Source organism: Arachis hypogaea, chromosome 18 (assembly GCF_003086295.3).
Source record: "Arachis hypogaea cultivar Tifrunner chromosome 18, arahy.Tifrunner.gnm2.J5K5, whole genome shotgun sequence".
Classification (NCBI taxonomy): Eukaryota; Viridiplantae; Streptophyta; class Magnoliopsida; order Fabales; family Fabaceae; genus Arachis; species Arachis hypogaea.
Genome location: NC_092053.1, coordinates 65,791,487 through 65,811,409, shown reverse-complemented (window position 1 = coordinate 65,811,409; position 19,923 = coordinate 65,791,487). Strand labels below are relative to the sequence as shown.

Here is a 19,923-nt window from a genome sequence, read left to right as displayed (position 1 = left end):
AGTTCTTGAGCCTCTTCAATTGTCTTTATCATGTGGATAGATCCACCAGCTGAGTAATCTAGAGACATCTGAGCTCCTTCTGCAAGCCCATAGTAGAAGATGTCTAACTGAACCCACTCTGAAAACATTTCAGAGGGACATTTTCGTAGCATCTCTCTGTATCTCTCCCAGGCATCATAAAGAGATTCATTATCTCCTTGTTTAAAGCCTTGGATGTCCAGCCTTAGCTGTGTCATCCTTTTTGGAGGGAAATATTGACTCAGGAATTTTTCTGTCAGCTGTTTCCATGTCCTTATGCTGGCCTTAGGTTGGTTATTCAACCACCTCTTGGCTTGATCTTTTACAGCAAATGGAAACAGTAACAGTCTGTAGACATCCTGCTCTATTTCTTTATCATGTACTGTGTCAGCAATTTGTAAAAATTGTGCCAGAAACTCTGTAGGTTCTTCTTGTGGAAGACCGGAATACTGGCAGCTTTGCTGCACCATGATAATGAGCTGAGGATTCAACTCAAAGCTACTGACTCCAATGGAGGGTATGCAGATGCTACTCCCATATGAAGCAGTAGAGGGGTTAGAATATGACCCCAGAGTCCTCCTGGACTATTCATTTCCGCTTAGATCCATGATGGAGAAAGGGAGATGATGTAAAATAGAGAAAATATTTTTATTTATTTATTTCAAAAACAAAATAAATTAAAATAAAATAAATAAAAATGGGTGAAGATTTTCAAAAAAATGAGGAGAGAGAAAGTGGTTAGGAAGTTTTGAAAAAGATATGATGATTTTGAAAACAAGTTTTAAATTTTGAAATAAAAATCTAAATTTTAGAAATATATTTCGAAAATTTGTTTTTAAAACTAAGCAACAAAATATTCCGTCAGTTGTTCAAACACGAACAATCCCCGGCAACGGCGCCAAAAACTTGGTGCACGAATTATGAATCACACTTTTCACAACTCGTACCACTGACCAGCAAGTGCATTGGGTCGTCCAAGTAATACCTCACGTGAGTAAGGGTCGAATCCCACGGAGATTGTTGGTTTGAAGCAATCTATGGTTATCTTGTAAATCTTAGTCAGGAAGTCAATTATGTTTATCAGTTGAATTGCAAATAAACAATAGAGCATGGATTAAAGGTTACTTGTTATGCAGTAATGGAGAATATGTTGGAGTTTTGGAGATGCTTTGTCTTATGAATCTCTGCTTTCCTCTGTCTTCTTGTTCATGCACGCACGTCCTCCTATGGCAAGTTGTGTGTTGGTGGATCACCATTGTCAATGGCTACCTTCCATCCTTCCAGTGAAAACTACGCTCACGCGCTCTGTCACAGCACGGCTAATCACCGGTTGGTTCTCGATCCGGTTGGAATAGGATTTACTATCCTTTTGCGTCTGTCACTAACGCCCAACCTTCAGGAGTTTGAAGCTCGTCACAGTCATTCAATCCTTGAAAACTACTCGGAATACCACAGACAAGGTTTAGACTTTCCGGATTCTCATGAATGCCGCCATCAGTTCTAGCTTATACCACGGAGATTCTGATTAAGGAATCTAAGAGATACTCATTCAATCGTATATAGAACGGAGGTGGTTGTCAGGCACACGTTCATGATTTGAGGAAGGTGATGAGTGTCACAGATCATCAGCTCCATCACAGTTAAGCGCGAATGAACATCTTAGATAGGAACAAGCGTGTTTGAATGGAAAACAGAAATACTTGCATTAATTCATCGAGACACAGCAGAGCTCCTCACCCCCAACAATGGGGTTTAGAGACTCATGCCGTCAGAGAATACAAAGTTTAGGTCTAAAATGTCATGAGATACAAAATAAGTCTCTAAAAGTTGTTTAAATACTAAACTAGTAGCCTAGGTTTACAAAAAATGAGTAGACTATGATGGATGATGCAGAGATCCACTTCTGGGGCCCACTTGGTGTGTGCTGGGCTGAGACTTAAGTAATTCACGTGCAGAGGCCATTTGTGGAGTTGAACGCCAGTATTTATGCCAGTTTGGGCGTTCAACTCCAGTTTTTGATCCTTTTCTGGCGCTGGACGCCAGAATCGGGCAGAGAACTGGCGTTGAATGCCAGTTTACGTCGTCTATCCTTGTGCAAAGTATGAACTATTATATATTGCTGGAAATCACTGGATGTCTACTTTCCAACGCAATTGGAAGCATGCCATTTCGAGTTCTGTAGCTCCAAAAAATCCATTCCGAGTGTAGGGAGATCAGAATCCAACAGCATCAGCAGTCCTTTTTCAGCTTGAATCAGATTTTTGCTCAGCTCCCTCAATTTCAGCCAGAAAATACCTGAAATTACAGAAAAACACACAAACTCATAGTAAAGTCCAGAAATATAAATTTTGCCTAGAAACTAATAAAAATATACTAAAAACTAACTAAAACATACTAAAAACTACAAGAAATTAACCCCAAAAAACGTATAAAATATCCGCTCATCACGTATGCGTACCTTACACGTACGCATCCCCTGCAGAAAGTTCAACCCACGCGTAATGGGGATGAAAATCGGCGTAAAGAGCACCTGAACAGAGAGTTGTGCTGCCCTTACGATGGAACTGTGCTAGAGGCACAAAAATCATTCCACGCGAACACGTCCCTGACGCGTGCGCGTCCTTTTGCTTCCAAGACCACCCACGCGTACACGTCACATGGCGAATACAGTTCTCACGCGCACGCGTGACCTGCGCGCACGCGTCGCGTTCCATTTTTAATTTCCTTCTCCTTTCTTCTCTCTTTTCTCTTTTTTTCTTCCTCCTTTCTTACTTTCTCTTTCTTTATCTTTTTAACTTCTCCTCCTTATTCTCTTTCATTCTATTTTACTTAATCTATTTGCATATTTTCATTCATTGCATTTTAACTGTATACATGTTTTTATTTTCTTTTCTATATTTATTATTTTTCTATTGGTGTTTAATGTTCTTATTCCACTATTGCATTTCTATTACTTTCTTTTGGTGCTACGTGACTAATGAGCGGATAATTTATATGCTTTTTGGCATTATTTTTATATAGTTTTTAGTATGATTTAGTTAGTTTTTAGTATATTTTTATTAGTTTTTAAGAAAAATTCACATTTCTGGACTTTACTATGAGTTTGTGTGTTTTTCTGTGATTTCAGGTATTTTCTGGTTGAAATTGAGGGACCTGAGCAAAAATCTGATTCAGAGGCGGAAGAAGGATTACATATGCTGTTGGATTCTGACCTCCCTGCATTCAAAGTGAATTTTCTGGAGCTACAGGAGTCCAAATGGCACGCTCTCAATTGCGTTGGAAAGTAGACATCCAGGGCTTTCCAGCAATATATAATAGTCCATACTTTGCCCGAGTTTAGACGATGCAAACTGGCGTTCAACGCCAGTTCTCTGCCCTATTCTGGCGTTAAACGCCAGAAACAAGTTACAAGTTGGAGTTAAACGCCCAAAACAGCCTAAGCACGTGTAAAGCTTTAGTCTCAGCCCCAGCACACACCAAGTGGGCCCCAGAAGTGGATTTCTACACTATTTATCATAGTTTACTCATTTTCTGTAAACCTAGGTTACTAGTTTAGTATTTAAACAACTTTTAGAGATTTATTTTACATCTCATGAATTTTTAGATTTGAACTTTGTACTCTTTGACGGCATGAGTCTCTAAACTCCATTGTTGGGGGTGAGGAGCTCTGCTGTGTCTCGATGAATTAATGCAATTATTTCTATTTTCTATTCAAATACGCTTGTTTCTATCTAAGATGTTCATTCGCACTTCAATATGATGGATGTGATGATTTGTGACACTCATCACCATTCTCAACCTATGAACGCGTGCCTGACAACCACCTCCATTCTACCTTCAATTGAATGAGTATCTCTGATTCCTTAATCAGATTCTTCGTGGTATAAACTAGAATCCATTGGCAGCATTCTTGAGAATCCGGAAAGTCTAAACCTTGTCTGTGGTATTCCGAGTAGGATTCAGGGATTGAATGACTGTGACGAGCTTCAAACTCACAAGGGTTGGCGTAGTGACAGACGCAAAAGGATCAATGGATCCTATTCCAGCATGAGTGAGAACCGACAGATGATTAGCCGTGTGGTGACAGCGCACCTGGACCATTTTCACTGAGAGGACGGATGGTAGCCATTGACAACGGTGATCCGCCAACACACAGCTTGCCATAGGAGGAACTTTGCGTGCGTGAAGAAGATGACAGTAGGAAAGCAGAGATTCAGAAGACAAAGCATCTCCAAAACTCCAACATATTCTCCATTACTGCATAACAAGTATTTATTTCATGCTCTTTTATTCTTCGCAATTCAAACTGGTAATTATAATTAACATCCTGACTAAGAGTTACAAGATAGCCATAGATTGCTTCAAGCCAACAATCTCTGTGGGATTCGACCCTTACTCACGTAAGGTATTACTTGGACGACCCAGTGCACTTGCTGATTAGTGGTACGAGTTATAAAAAGTGTGATTTACAATTCGTGCACCAAGTTTTTGGCGCCGTTGCCGGGGATTGTTCGAGTTTGGACAACTGACGGTTCATCTTGTTGCTTAGATTACGAAATTTTCGTCTTTTGGGTCAGTGTCTTTTATTTTCTTTTCAAAAATTTTTCAAAAATATTATTTTTCTTTATTGATTTTTAGTTTTTCTGTGAGTTTAGTGTCATGTTTTAAGTTTGGTGTCAATTGCATGCTTTTCTTTGTCTTTCAATTTTCGAATTGCATGTTCTTGTTCTTCCTTGATCTTCAAGTTGTTCTGTGTCTTTTCTTGTTTTTCTTGTGCTTTTTCAAAAAATTCAGATTTAAAAAAAAAAATTTATTTATTAAATACCTTATTAAAACACGTTAAAATTATAGCTCAATTGGCTAGAGCGTTGTGCTTATGTTCTTGGTAATTGGCTATCTTCTTTTTTTTTTTAAAAAACTTTTTCAAAAATAATTTTTCTTTGAATAAATCTTGTGCCAAACTTTAAGTTTGGTGTTCTCCTGTTAACTTTTCTTTAGTTTTCAAAAATTTTATTTTGGTTTTCTAAAAATTTTAAGTTTGGTGTTCTATCTTCATGTTCTTGTTGTTCTTGTGAGTCTTCAAAGTGTTCTTGAGTCTTCATTGTGTTTTGATCTTAAAATTTTTAAGTTTGGTGTTCCTTGGTGTTTTCCCTCTAAAAGTTTCGAAAACAAGGAACATTAGATCTAAAAATTTTAAGTTGTGTGTCTTTTGTGTGTTTTTCTTTTTCATCATAGAATTCAAAAATAAAAAAATATTTTCTAACTATTTTTGAGCAAATATTTCGAAATTGTTTCAAAAAAATTCATATTTCAATTTCAAAATTTTATCTTAGAGTAAACTACCATTTGTGCCCACAAAAGTTGAAAACGCTGACATATCTACCCATAAAAAAAGGAAATTACCATTTATACCCATAAAAATGATTTTTACAAGCAAAATTATCCAAACTCTAAAAAACTAAATAAAATTTCTAAATTACCCTTCTCTCCACCACTACCACTATTATCTCCTCCCCTCCCCCCTTCTCCTCTCTCTCTCTCTCTCAATGTTCTCATCTTTTCCCCACCACTACCACCACCACCACTAACCCATCCTCTCTCTCTCCTTCCATTTTTTGAGCTCGTCGCCGCCGTCATAATCCGTCAACTCTGCCAGCTCCTTCCTCTTTCTCTTTCTCTCGCTTTCCTTCTGTGTTTTGCTTTTCTCTTTCTCTGCTTCTTCGAATTCTCAACCCAGAAAAGGGCTTCACCATCATCAACAACAACAAAACCATCTTCAGATTCTTTGCCCCCACACTCTCTCTTACCTGCAAAATTCCTTATCTTCACCACCACACCACCTCCTTCACCCAATCACCTTTCTAACCCTAACCCTTTTCACCCAGCCACCACCCCTCTTTCCCTTTCTAATCTCAAATCCCACCACCACCCCCTTCACCCAGCCACTACCCCCTTTCCCTCCAAAACTCACACACGAAGACATTACACACACACTCCCACTCGAGGAAGAAGAAGAGAAGAGGAGGGGGAGCGAGACCACACTGGCAACGTGGGGACTCGCTGCCGCTATCACATCATCGTCACCGCTGTTGAGGGAGTCCAAAGAGGATATGCAAGCCAGAACCAAGGAAGGGGGAGCTGTCGCCACCGTCGCGCCCTGCTGCTGCCGTTGATTGAGTCCGTCGCTGTCGTTGTTGCTGGTCTGAAAGGAAGAGAGCGCGCAAGAGATCGGAGAAAGAGGAGAGGGCGACAGCACCGGTGGGTGTCACTGCCACCATCGTCGTCGACGCTGTTCAGGGAGGAAGAACCGTTTTTCTCTGCTTTTTTTATTGTTGTTGTTATTGTTGTTGTTACTGCTGCTGCTGCATGTGAAGAAGATGATGATGGAGGTATAGTGGTGGTGGTGGTGATAGTAGTGATAAAGAAAATGAGATGGTAGTGGGATTTGAGATTAAAAAGGAAAAGGGGGGGTGGTGGCTGGGTGAAGAGGGTTAGGGTTAGAAAGGTGATTGGGTGAAGGAGGTGGTGTGGTGGTGAAGATAAGGGTAATTTAGGGATTTTAGGTAATTTTTTAGGGTTTGGATAATTTTGCTTGTAAAAACCATTTTTTATGGGTACAAATGGTAATTTCCTTTTTTTATGGGTAGATATGTCAGCGTTTTCAACTTTTGTGGGTACAAATGGTAGTTTACTCTTTATCTTATCATATCTTAGTTGTCAAGTTTTTAAAAATCATATCTTTTTCAAAAATATCCTAACCACTTTCTCTCTCCTCACTTTTCGAAAATCCTCATAAAATATTTTCAATTCTTTTTTTATTGTAGTTTTTATTTTTTTTATTATTTCGAATTTTTTTAAATATAATAAAATAAATAAAATAAATCCACATCATCTCCCTTTCTCCATCATGGACCTAAGTGGAAATGAACAGTCCAGAAGGACTCTGGGGTCATATGCTAACCCCACTACTGCTTCATATGGGAGTAGTATCTGTATACCCTCCATCGGAGTCAGTAGCTTTGAGTTGAATCCTCAGCTCATTATCATGGTGCAGCAAAGTTGCCAGTATTCCGGTCTTCCACAGGAAGAACCTACAGAGTTTCTGGCACAGTTTTTACAAATTGCTGACACAGTACATGATAAGGAAGTAAATCAGGATGTCTACAGATTATTACTGTTTTCATTTGCTGTAAAAGACTAAGCTAAGAGGTGGTTAAATAACCAACCTAAGGCTAGCATAAGGACATGGAAACAACTGTCAGAAAAATTCCTGAATCAATATTTCCCTCCAAAATGGATGACACAGCTAAGGCTGGACATCCAAGGCTTTAAACAAGGAGATAATGAATCTCTTTATGATGCTTGGGATAGATACAGAGAGATGCTAAGAAAATGCCCCTCTGAAATGTTTTCAGAGTGGGTGCAGTTAGACATCTTCTATTATGGGCTTACAGAGAAAGCTCAGATTTCTCTAGACCACTCAGCTGGTGGATCTATACACATGAGAAAGACAATTGAAGAAGCTCAAGAGCTCATTGATACAGTTGCCAGAAATCAACATCTGTACCTAAGTAGTGAATCTTCCATGAAAGAAGAGGCTAAAACAATAACTGCTGAACTCAGTCCTGCAGAATAAATTACTGAATTCAATCAGCAATTAGATTTTCTAACAAAACAGCTGGCTGAATTCAAGGAGATACTACAAGACACAAGAATGGCTAATATGAATATGGAAGTACAGTTGAAGCAAACAGAACAGCAGTTATCAAAATAAATAACAGAAGAGTGCCAAGCAGTTCAATTAAGAAGTGGGAAAACATTAAATACCTCACTTCAAGGCAGCAAGAAGCCAGGAAATAAACAAACTGCTACCCAAAATCCCTCCGAGGACAGTAAGAGCCCAGAAAGGAATGATTCTGGCGCTCAAACGCCAGAAAAGGGTGGAGAGCTGGCGCTAAATGCCCAACCCATGCTCAGTTCTGGCGTTCAAACGCCAGAAACAGGCAAGGAGTTAGCGTCAAACGCCTAATGGAGGCTCAGTTCTGGCGTTCAAATGCCAGAAACAGGTAAGAAGCTGGCGTTCAATGCCAATCAAGCTTCTAACCCTGGCATTCAAATGCCAGTGAGGGATCAGACACACACAAGTGCTGATAACAACCCCTCTAAAAAGGCTTCTCCAACCACCTCTATAGGAAATAAACCTGCAGCAACTAAGGTTGAGGAATACAAAACCAAGATGCCTTATCCTCAAAAACTCTGCCAAGAGGAGCAGGATAAGCAATTTGCCCGCTTTGCAGACTATCTTAGGACTCTTGAAATAAAGATTCCGTTTGCAGAGGCACTTGGGCAAATACCCTCTTATGCCAAGTTCATGAAAGAGATCTTGAGTCGTAAGAAGGATTGGAGAGAAACTGAAAGAGTTCTCCTCACTGAAGAATGCAGTGCAGTCATTCTGAAAATCTTCCCAGAAAAGCTTAAAGATCCCGGGAGCTTTATGATACCATGCACATTAGATGGTAACTGCACCAAGACAGCTTTATGTGATCTTGGAGCAAGCATCAATCTAATACCCGCATCCACTATCAGAAAGCTTGGTTTAACTGAGGAAGTCAAACCAACTCGGATATGTCTCCAACTTGCTGATGGCTCCACTAAATACCCATCAGGCGTGATTGAAGACATGATTGTCAGGGTTGGGCCATTCGCCTTTCCCACTGACTTTTTGGTACTGGAAATGGAGGAGCACAAGAGTGCTACTCTCATTCTAGGAAGACCTTTCCTAGCAACTGGACGAACTCTCATTGATGTCTAAAAGGGGGAAGTAACCCTGAGAGTCAATGAGGATGAGTTTAAATTAAATGCTGTCAAAGCCATGCAGCATCCAACCACACCAAAAGACTGCATGAAAGTTGATCTTATTGACTCTTTAGTAGAGGAGATCAACATGGCTGAGAGTCTCAAATCAGAGTTGGAAGACATCTTTAAAGATGTTCAGCCTGATCTGGAGGATTCAGAGGAATTGAAAGAGCCTCTGAAACTTTCTCAAGAAGAGGAGGAGCCTCCTAAACCCGAGCTCAAACCACTACCACCATCCCTAAAATATGCATTTTTGGGAGAAGGTGAAACTTTTCCGGTACTCATAAGCTCTGCTTTAAATCCACTGGAAGAGGAAGCACTACTTCAAGTGCTAAGGACACACAAGACAGCTCTTGGGTGGTCCTTAAGTGATCTTAAGGGCATCAGTCCAGCAAGATGCATGCACAAGATTCTATTGGAGGACGATGCTAAGCCAGTGGTTCAACTACAGAGGTGGCTAAATCCAGCCATGAAGGAAGTGGTGCAGAAAGAGGTCACCAAGTTACTGGAGGCTGGGATTATTTATCCTATTTCTGATAGCCCCTGGGTGAGCCCTGTCCAAGTTGTTCCCAAAAAGGGAGGTATAACAGTGGTTCATAATGAAAAAAATAAACTGGTTCCTACAAGAACAGTTACAGGGTGGCGCATGTGTATTGACTACAGAAGGCTCAATACAGCCACCAGAAAGGATCATTTTCCTTTACCATTCATAGACCAGATGCTAGAAAGACTAGTAGGTCATGATTATTACTACTTTTTGGATGGCTATTCAGGCTACAACCAAATTGCAGTAGATTCCCAGGATCAAGAGAAAACAGTATTCACATGTCCATCTGGAGTATTTGCCTACAGAAGGATGCCATTTGGGCTATGTAATGCACCTGCAACCTTTCAGAGATGCATGCTCTCTATTTTCTCTTATATGGTGGAAAAATTTCTGGAAGTCTTCATGGATGACTTCTCAGTATATGGAGACTCATTCAGCTCCTGTCTTGATCACCTAACACTGGTTCTGAAAAGATGCCAAGAGACTAACCTGGTTTTAAACTGGGAAAAATATCACTTTATGGTGACTGAAGGGATTGTCCGTGGGCACAAGATTTCGAATAAAGGAATAGAGGTGGATCAAGCTAAGGTAGAGGTAATTGAAAAATTACTGATGACAAGTCATCTTAGCCTAGTTTCACTAGCCTTTTTCTTTGTTTTTATTAGGTTTTATGCGCTTTCTTGCATTCTAAGTAAGTAATTTGGAATGAAAATGCATAATTTCTTTGAATCAAACAACCACCATTTATTTGATGCTAAATCATGAGGATAAAGCCAAATTTAATTGAATTTTAATGATTTATAAACTTTGTGAATTTAGTGATACTTTGATTGGTTGTTTTGATTACTTGTAGGTGAAGAAAGAAGAAAATAAGAAAAGCGTGGCCTAAGAGACGTGCCCAAGGAAGCAAAAAGCGTGCCCAAGGGAAGCAAAAGTGTGCCAACATTGAGGAAGAAGGAAGGCTAAGTTGGAAAAATGAACTGAGCTTCACAAGGAATGAAAGGAGAAGGCAAAGTACAAAGCTAAGTTCAAATAGTTAACTGAGCACTAAAGAAAGCAAGGAAATGGCATAAAGCTCAGTTAACTAAGTGAGCTTTATCGGGGACCTCTCCAAATTAATTCAAGATGAACTTCCAAGGAGTGAAGCCTCAAGGTGTCGAACTCATGACCCAAGGAAGAAAAAGGAGAAGAAAATAGCCAAAGAGCTTCACCCAAGGATCGAACCAAGGACCAAAGAGGTGGAACGCTACTCACCTTGCAAGGAAATTCAAGAGGAAATAGCTAAAATGCTTCCTCTAGGATTCGAACTTGGGAATTCTTTGAAACATAAGGAAGGAGTACCACCAAGCTTGCAAGGAAAAGCAAGAAGAAATAGCTAAAATGCTTGGGCCAAGGTTCGAACAAGGGAGCTCTTGGAAACACAAGGGAGGAACGCCCACTCATCCAAGGAAATTAGCTCCAAGACTTCCTCCACCAAGATTTGAACTTGGGACTTTGAAGTCTCAAACAAGGCGCTGCACAAGGGGGAGCTCAGTTGGTTTTTCCAACTGAGCACTACATCTCCTTCTCCCTACAATTTGACACGGCCAAGCACATTTTGGCACAACAAAGGGTGTCATGAGCGCGCACTTGACACTGCCAAGATGCCATGGAGCGCACAATTTTGACACACCTAGAGCTCAGTTCAAAATTCCAACTGAGCTCTAGTGTCACGCAACGGCCAAGGCTGGGACGCACGCACCAAATGACACGGATGGCAACACTTGAGTGCTCAATTGGGTTTTCTAACTGAGCTTACCCCTGGGAGGTGAAATATTGGGCTGAAAAATTGAATTAAAACTCTAACTTAATTCATTTCTTCACCAAATCAAAAGCCCATCCAAATTCCAAAATCCAAGAATAGAAAGTGTATAAGTAGGAGTTAGTTTGATGTAATTAGGACCTTTTGACACCTATAGACTTTACTTTGAATTTTTCTTTTAATTTTCATTTTGATTTTTGAGCTTTTTACTTTTGAATTTGGATCTTAGAGAATTTGGAAGGAGAATTGATCTCTCTTCTTCCTGGTTCTTGTTTGAGCACTCCTTACTTTTCTTGCTTTGGATCTTGGGTGAAGAATTGAAGAACTTCATTCTTCTACTCTTCTGCAATTTACTTCTGCAATTTAATTTCCTTTATTTCATTTGCAATTGTTCTTGTTGGATCAAGGAAGGATTTGAGATCTAGACTTGTTATCTAGTCTCTTCCACTCCTGAGATCTTCAACCTCTTTTAAATTGCTGCAAATTAAGCATTGCTCATTCTCTGTTTTTAAATTCTTAAAGCATTTTTACTTCTCTGTTGAGATCTGCTTTACTTCAATTCATCTTCTACTCTTCTGTTTAATTGCAATTCACTTGCTCTTGTTTAAATTCTGCAAACCCAACTCCCAATCCCTTTTACAATTCAAGCAATTTACATTACTTGCACTTTAAGATTCAGTCATTTACATTTCTTACAATCTAAGTTTCTGTAATTTACATTACTTGCACTTTAAGATTCAACACATTTACTTTCCTATTCTTTCATTTACTGCATTTTACCCCTCTCCCTTTACATTTCAAGCAATTTAGTTTCTGTCAATTGCAAACAACTCAACCAATACTTGATTCGCTTGACTAAATCAACCACTAAACTAAAATTGCTCAATCCTTCAATCCCTGTGGGATCGACCTCACTCATGTGAGTTATTATTACTTGATGCAACCCGGTACACTTGCCGGTGAGTTTTGTGTTGGATCGTTTTCCACACATCAAGTTTTTGGCGCCGTTGCCGGGGATTGAATTAGATTGACAATGATTAAGTGAAGTGGAGATCTAGATCAAGCACTTTTTATTTTTTGTTTCTTTAATTTTTGACTAACACACTAACTGTTTGAATTTTTGCTTAATCCAATTAACATTTCACTTCAGCAATGGATTGAAGTGTTATTGCCTTTCTGGTGTTGTGTGATTCTTATGCTTTGATTGTATGTCAGGTACAAGGAGAATTACACCCACTTTTTGTGAACAAGACGAAAGAACCCTTAGAAGATTAAGAAGAGCTGAAAGAGGGAAAAACATTGTTGGAGAAGAGGAGTCAGAAGAAGAATTCCAGGATATGGAGGAGCACCTAACAAATCCACCAAATGGAGCTGAAGGAGCAGCCAACAATAACAATAATCCACCACAGAGAAGAGTTTTGGCTTCCTACACATGTGCAGATCCTAGACATTGTGGGAGTAGCATTCTTACCCCAAATGTTAATGCAAAGAATTTTGAACTAAAGCCACAACTCATCACCTTGGTTCAAAATAATTGTTCTTATGGAGGAGGACCACTTGAAGACCCTAACCAACACTTGTCCACCTTCTTGAGGATTTGTGACACTGTCAAAACCAATGGTGTACACCCTGACAGTTACAAGCTACTACTATTTCCATTTTCTCTCAGAGACAAATCCACTCAATGGTTGGAATCCTTCCCAAGAGACAGCATCAACAATTGGAATGATCTATTAACCAAGTTCCTTGCCAAGTTTTACCCACCTCAAAGAGTTATTAGATTGAAGACTGAAGTGCAAACATTCACACAAATGGATGCTGAACCCTTGTATGAGGCATGGGAGCGATACAAGGCTCTAATCAGGAAGTGTCCACCAGAAATGTTCAGTGAGTGGGACAGGTTGCAGAATTTCTATGAAGGTTTGACACTGAAATCTCAAGAGGTTTTGGATTATTCAGCAGGAGGCTCTTTACAACTAATGAAAACGGCAGAAGAAGCCCAAAATCTCATTGATATGGTGGCCAATAATCAATATTTCTTTGCTCACCAAAGGCAACGCCAACCATCACAAAGGAAAGGAGTGATGGAGTTGGAAGGAGTGGACTCAATCCTAGCTCAAAACAAAATGATGCAGCAGCAAATTCAACAACAATTTGAGCAAATGGCCAAAAGGATTGATAGCCTCCAAGTTGCAGCAGTCAACACAAGCCAACCATCATCCACATGGGGGCAAAATGAAGAAACTCAAGAGGAGCAGCAGCAAGAACAAGTCCAGTACATGCACAACCAAAATTCTAGGCCAAATGAAGTCTATGGTGATACTTACAACCCTTCATGGAAGAACCATCCCAACCTTAGATGGGGAGACAACCACAATCAAACTCAACAACCATGGTAGAGAAACTCAAACCAAAACAATTGGAAAAACACAAAACAAAACAACCAACAGAACAATAGCCAAGCCACATACAGAAAACCACAAAACACCTACCCCAATTCTAACCATCATCCATCCAATAACCAAGCCTCAAGTCAAAACACTTACCCTCAACCCTCAACACCCCACAATCAACCAATCTCACAAGACTCTCAAAGGATTAACAACTTGGAGCTATTAATGGAAAAGATGATGAAAAATCAAGAGATGACATTGAGGAATCAGGAAGCCTCTATGAAAAATATGGAAAGGCAAAATGGACAACTCTCCAAGCAAATTACCGTTGAAAGGCCATCAAGCTCACTACCAAGTGACATCATTCCTAATCCAAAAAAGGAGTGCAAAGCAATTCAACTGAGGAGTGGAAAGATCCTGGTGAAAAATGAAGAAGCAACCAAGAAGCCAAAGAAAAGTGATGAGAAACAAGCTGAAGAAGAGAAAGCCAATAATGAAGATGTAACAGCAAGCAAGCAGACCTCAAAAGAGCTCAAAGAAAGGGAAGATCAGCCACAAAAATCAAGGAAAGAGAAGGAAGCAATGAAAGAGCCAACCAAGGAACAAAGGTAGGGGGTGAACTTCACACCACCTTTGCCATATCCTCAACGGTTCAACAAAGAGACTAAGGACAACACTTCCCAAAATTTCTTGAAATCTTTAAGAAATTGGAGATCAATATTCCCTTAGCTGAAGCACTTGAGCAAATGCCCTTGTATGCAAAATTCTTAAAAGAACTCATCAACAAGAAGAGGAGTTGGCAAGAGAAAGAAACCATACTTCTCACTGAAGAATGTAGTGCTGTGATTCAAGGAGTCATCCCACCAAAGCTTAAAGATCCAGGGAGCTTTGTAGTTTCATGTACCATAGGCAAAATGACCCTAGACAAAGCTCTCTGTGACCTTGGTGCTAGCATCAATCTGATGCCGTTATCAATGATGAGAAAGCTTGCCATAGAGGAACTCAAACCTACCAGGATGTCTTTGGTGATGGCTGACAGATCAATCAAGACACCCAATGGCATTGTGGAAAACCTGTTAGTGAAGGTTGGGGAGTTTATCTTCCCAACAGACTTCATAATTCTGGATACAGAGGAAGAAGAAAACAACTCAATCATCTTGGGAAGGCCATTTTTAGCCACAGCCAGAGCCATTATTGATGTAAAGAAGGGAGAAATGATTTTTAGAGTACATAATGAGCAAATGGTCATCAATGTCTTCAAATCAATGCAACACCCTCTTGAACAAGAAAATTACATGAAGGTGGACATGATAGAAAGTCTAGTGGAGGAAATGTTAGAAGCCACTTGTCATGAGCAACAGGAAGAAGAGGTGGTAGAAATCTCTAGTGAAGACAATGAGAAAGAGAAGCCAAAACAGGAATTGAAGCCTCTTCCCCCTCACCTCAAATATGTGTTCCTAGGAGAAGAAGAGACCCTACCAGTGATCATTAACTCCTCCTTGAATATGGAAGAAGAAACAAAGCTGATTGAAGTGCTGAAAGCTCACAAAGCAGCCTTGGGGTGGACAATTGACGATATCAAAGGTATTAGCCCAGCCATTTGTATGCGTAAAATTTTGCTGGAAGAAGAATCAAAGCCTGTGGTCCAACTCCAAAGAAGCTCAACCCAGCCATGAAGGAGGTAGTTTAAAAAGAAGTTATGAAGTTGTGGAATGTTGGAATAATTTTCCCAATCTCTGACAGCTCATGGGTGAGCCCGGTTCAAGTTGTACCAAAAAAGGGAGGAATGACGGTCATCACCAATGAGAAGAATGAGTTGATTCCTACTAGGAAAATGATTGGGTGGAGGATGTGCATAGACTATAGAAGATTGAATGATGCCACAAGGAAAGACCATTTCCCTCTCCCATTCATTGATCAGATGCTGGAAAGATTAGCTGGCCATGCTTATTATTGTTTCTTAGATGGGTATTCTGGTTACAATCAAATCGTGGTGGACCCTAAAGATCAAGAGAAAACTGCTTTCACATGTCCATTTGGAGTTTTTGCATACAGGAGGATGCCCTTTGGGCTGTGCAACGCCCCAGCCACATTTCAGAGGTGTATGCTTTCCATTTTCTTAGATATGGTTGAAAATTTTTTAGAAGTCTTCATGGATGATTTTTCTGTCTTTGGAAATTCATTTAACACCTGTTTGCATCATTTAACTCTTATTTTGAAAAGATGCCAAGAAACTAACTTGATCTTAAACTGGGAAAAATGCCATTTCATGGTTCCTGAAGGGATAGTTCTTGGGCATAAGGTGTCATGCAGAGGTATAGAAGTTGATAAAGCCAAAATAGAAATTATTGAAAAACTTCCTATACCCGTTAATGTGAAAGCAGTAAGGAGTTTTCTTGGGCATGCTGGTTTCTACAGAAGGTTCATCAAAGATTTCTCAAAAATAGCAAAGCCATTGAGCAATTTGCTAGTGATTGACAACCCTTTCATCTTTGATGACAACTGTAAGCATTCCTTTGAAACCTTAAAAAGAAAACTCATCACAGCACCAATCATCACACCCCCTAATTGGAACTTACCTTTTGAACTTATGTGTGATGCAAGTGACCTTGCTATTGGTGCTGTGCTGGGACAAAAGAAAGACAAGTTGCACCATGTCATATATTATGCCAGCAAAGTGTTAAATGAAACACAGAAAAATTATACAACCACTGAGAAAGAACTTTTGGCGATTGTTTATGCATTTGACAAGTTTAGACAATACTTGATTGGCTCCAAAGTTATAGTGTACACTGACCATGCTGCTCTTAAGTATTTGATGTTTAAACAGGATTCAAAGCCAAGGCTTATTAGGTGGGTGCTGCTAGTTCAAGAGTTTGATATTGAAGTAAGAGATAGGAAGGGAAGTGAAAATCAAGTGGCGGATCATTTATCAAGAGTACCACAAGAAGCCTGTCAAGATAGACCACAACAAGTAAATTAGAACTTCCCAGATGAGCACCTGTTCCAAGTTCAACAAACACCCTGGTTTGCTGACATAGCGAATTACAAAGTGGGAGGGAAGATACCTCAAGAATGTTCTAAGCAACAAGTGAAGAAGCTCCTCAATGAAGCAAAGAAGTTCTTGTGGGATGAACCCTTTTTATTCAAGAGGTGCTCTGATGGAATGATTAGGAGGTGTGTCCATGAAAATGAAATGAGGGACATATTGTGGCATTGTCATGGTTCAGCATATGGTGGACACTTTGGACCAGAGAGAACAGCTGCAAAGGTATTACAAAGTGGTTTCTATTGGCCAACTATCTTCAAGGATGCCAGAGAGTTTGTTCACCAATGCAATGAATGCCAAAGAGCTAGAGGATTGACAAAAAGGAATGAGATGCCTCAGAATTTCATCTTGGAAGTTGAGCTTTTTGACCTATGGGGCATTGATTTCATGGAACCTTTTCCCCCTTCTTATTCTTTTAGATACATCTTGGTAGCAGTAGAGTATGTCTCAAAATGGGGGAAGCCATAGCCACAACCACTTGTGATGCACAAATTGTCCTTCAATTCCTTAAGAAGCATATCTTCACTAGATATGGAGTACCCTAGGGTCTTGTCAGTGATGGTGGTGGTCACTTCTGCAACAAACAAATGGAGAAACTCCTCCACAAATATGGAGTAATCCATAAAGTAGCCACACCATACCATCCTCAGACTAATGGCCAAGCTGAATTAGCAAATAGAGAGTTGAAGAGAATTTTAAAAAAAATAGTGGGAAGCACAAGGAAAGATTGGGCCAGGAAGTTAGAAGATGCACTCTGGGCATACAGGACAGCTTTCAAAACTCCCATTGGAAAGTTCCCATTTCAGCTATTATATGGAAAATCTTGTCACCTCCCTGTGGAGCTTGAACATAAAGCTTTTTGGGCCACTAAACTCCTCAACCTTGATTCTCAAGCAGCAGGAGAAAAGAGGCTGCTACAACTAAATGAGTTGGATGAGTTTAGACTAGAAGCTTATGAGAATGCTAAAATATACAAGGAGAGAGCTAAGAGGTGGCATGACAAGAAGATCTCAAAGAAAGAGTTCAAGCCAGGACAGCAAGTGCTCCTGTATAACTCAAGGCTCAAGATCTTCCCTGGCAAGCTCAAGTCCAAATGGACAGGTCCATATCTAGTAACAAAAGTCTTTCCTTATGGAAGTCTTGAGCTGCTAGATGAAGCCACACAGAGCCACTTCACAGCAAATGGACATAGAGCAAAGCCTTATTTAGGAGGACAATGGGACAAGAAAAAGGAAGTTCAGTATCTGAACTGAACAAACACAGAGGATGTCAAGCTAGTGACAATAAAAGAGCACTTGTTGGGAGGCAACCCAACCTGAGGTAGTTTCTTTTCATAGTTATTTCAATAAAGAGGTTAATTAGCCTTATCTATATTGCAAAATGCTAGTTTGGTGTTGCACACCAAAACAATATAAGGGAGAATGAAGGATTCTAAGTTTGGTGTTCCACCAAAATTTCATCATAAAATATATTCTCACCTCCTGCATAATGCTAGCTTTGAGCATTTAGATAAACTAGTTAACTATTTTGCTGTTTCCAAGTCATTAGTTTATTTCTTCTGAAAAAGAAAAAGAGTTCACATATAATTTGTTGCATGAGAAATATTGGCAAGGAACTAAGTTTGGTGTTCACACACCAAAGTAAGTTCGAAAGCCCACACACAAGCTTTGCAGATTTGCCAATACCTAAAAGGGTTGAACAGCAAGCAACATTTGAGGAGCAAGCAGAAAAATAGCCAACAAATTAAAAGAACACCTGAATTACAACTCAAAAGGAGCAAATAGAAGGAAGAATGGAAAACTGAAACTCAACAGGTTGTATCTATTCTTGATCCTTGTTGATATGTAATGATTTAATTCAGAGAGTCCTTTAAGTCTGGCTGGAATAATTATTTAGTTGCAAGTGGAAGTACATGTTGAAGAAAGCTATCTGCATAATTTTTGCTTGAAAGTTATCTGCATAATAATTGTCATCACTCATCAGCTTGAACACTTTGTCTTGTCTCCCTTGCTGTTTGAATAAAAGAAAGATGTTTGATTTAGAAAAGTAATTGTTCAATGTTACAAAAGTTAGAATGAAAGTTAGTGGTGGTGTGTGTTTGATTCAACTATTAACTCATGGAATAAATGTTGCAGAATGACTTGTTTCTTAAAGCTTAAGCTAGTTTGCTGCTATGATCCTTCAATTAATGAAAGCCCCTTGAAAATAAACGAAAACAGAAAGAAAAGGAAAGAAGAAAAGCCAAAAGTTGGCAAAGAAACGAACAATAAGGCTAGACACCAATAGCTTGGACCCTAGGACATATGCCTGTGGTGTTTGTGTACTAGGATATGCTTGGACAAGTAGGTTCTAAGGAGTATTTTAAAACATGGCAACTTAGATCAACTGATTTGGGATTGCCAACTGAAAGTCCACAATAAAGAGCAACCTAGCTACAAAACATTTAGTGATCCAAAAAGATGCTGGGCATCAATGATCCTAGGAAGAAAAAGGTGAGCCATGTGTCTGTGGTGAAAAAAAAATGTTGAGTGAAAATAAGCCAAATGCCACTGCAACATTTGACACCAAGCCTTTAATAAATAATAAGCTCTGAAATGCAAAAGGAAGAAGAAAAAGCTAACAAGGGAATTAAGCAAAAAGGTAAGGAATCATAGCAGCAACCTTGGTGAACCCTTAAGGAAACATTGTTTGTTTTGACAACAAGTAATAAATGAGCTATTTTTGATCTGCATAAAACCCCATAAACAAAATTCAACTATTTGCCTAATAAGGACATGCACACTTATCTATTTCATTCTATCTTCTCTTACGTTTAAGTGCTTGCTTGGGGACAAGCAAGTTTTAAGTTTGGTGTTGTGATGACAAGTCATCTTAGCCTAGTTTCACTAGCCTTTTTCTTTGTTTTTATTAGGTTTTATGCGCTTTCTTGCATTCTAAGTAAGTAATTTGGAATGAAAATGCATAATTTCTTTGAATCAAACAACCACCATTTATTTGATGCTAAATCATGAGGATAAAGCCAAATTTAATTGAATTTTAATGATTTATAAACCTGGTGAATTTAGTGATGCTTTGATTGGTTGTTTTGATTACTTGTAGGTGAAGAAAGAAGAAAATAAGAAAAGCGTGGCCTAAGAGACGTGCCCAAGGAAGCAAAAAGCGTTCCCAAGGGAAGCAAAAGTGTGCCAACATTGAGGAAGAAGGAAGGCTAAGTTGGAAAAATGAACTGAGCTTCCCAAGGAATGAAAGGAGAAGGCAA

The 19,923-nt window shown here is 39.4% G+C and overlaps 1 pseudogene; it reads left to right on the top strand.

Moving 5' to 3' along the window:
• LOC112770069 (uncharacterized) overlaps positions 1 to 16,980 on the top strand; it is a 52,113-nt pseudogene extending 35,133 nt beyond the window's left edge.
• The last annotated feature ends 2,943 nt before the right edge of the window (positions 16,981 to 19,923 follow it).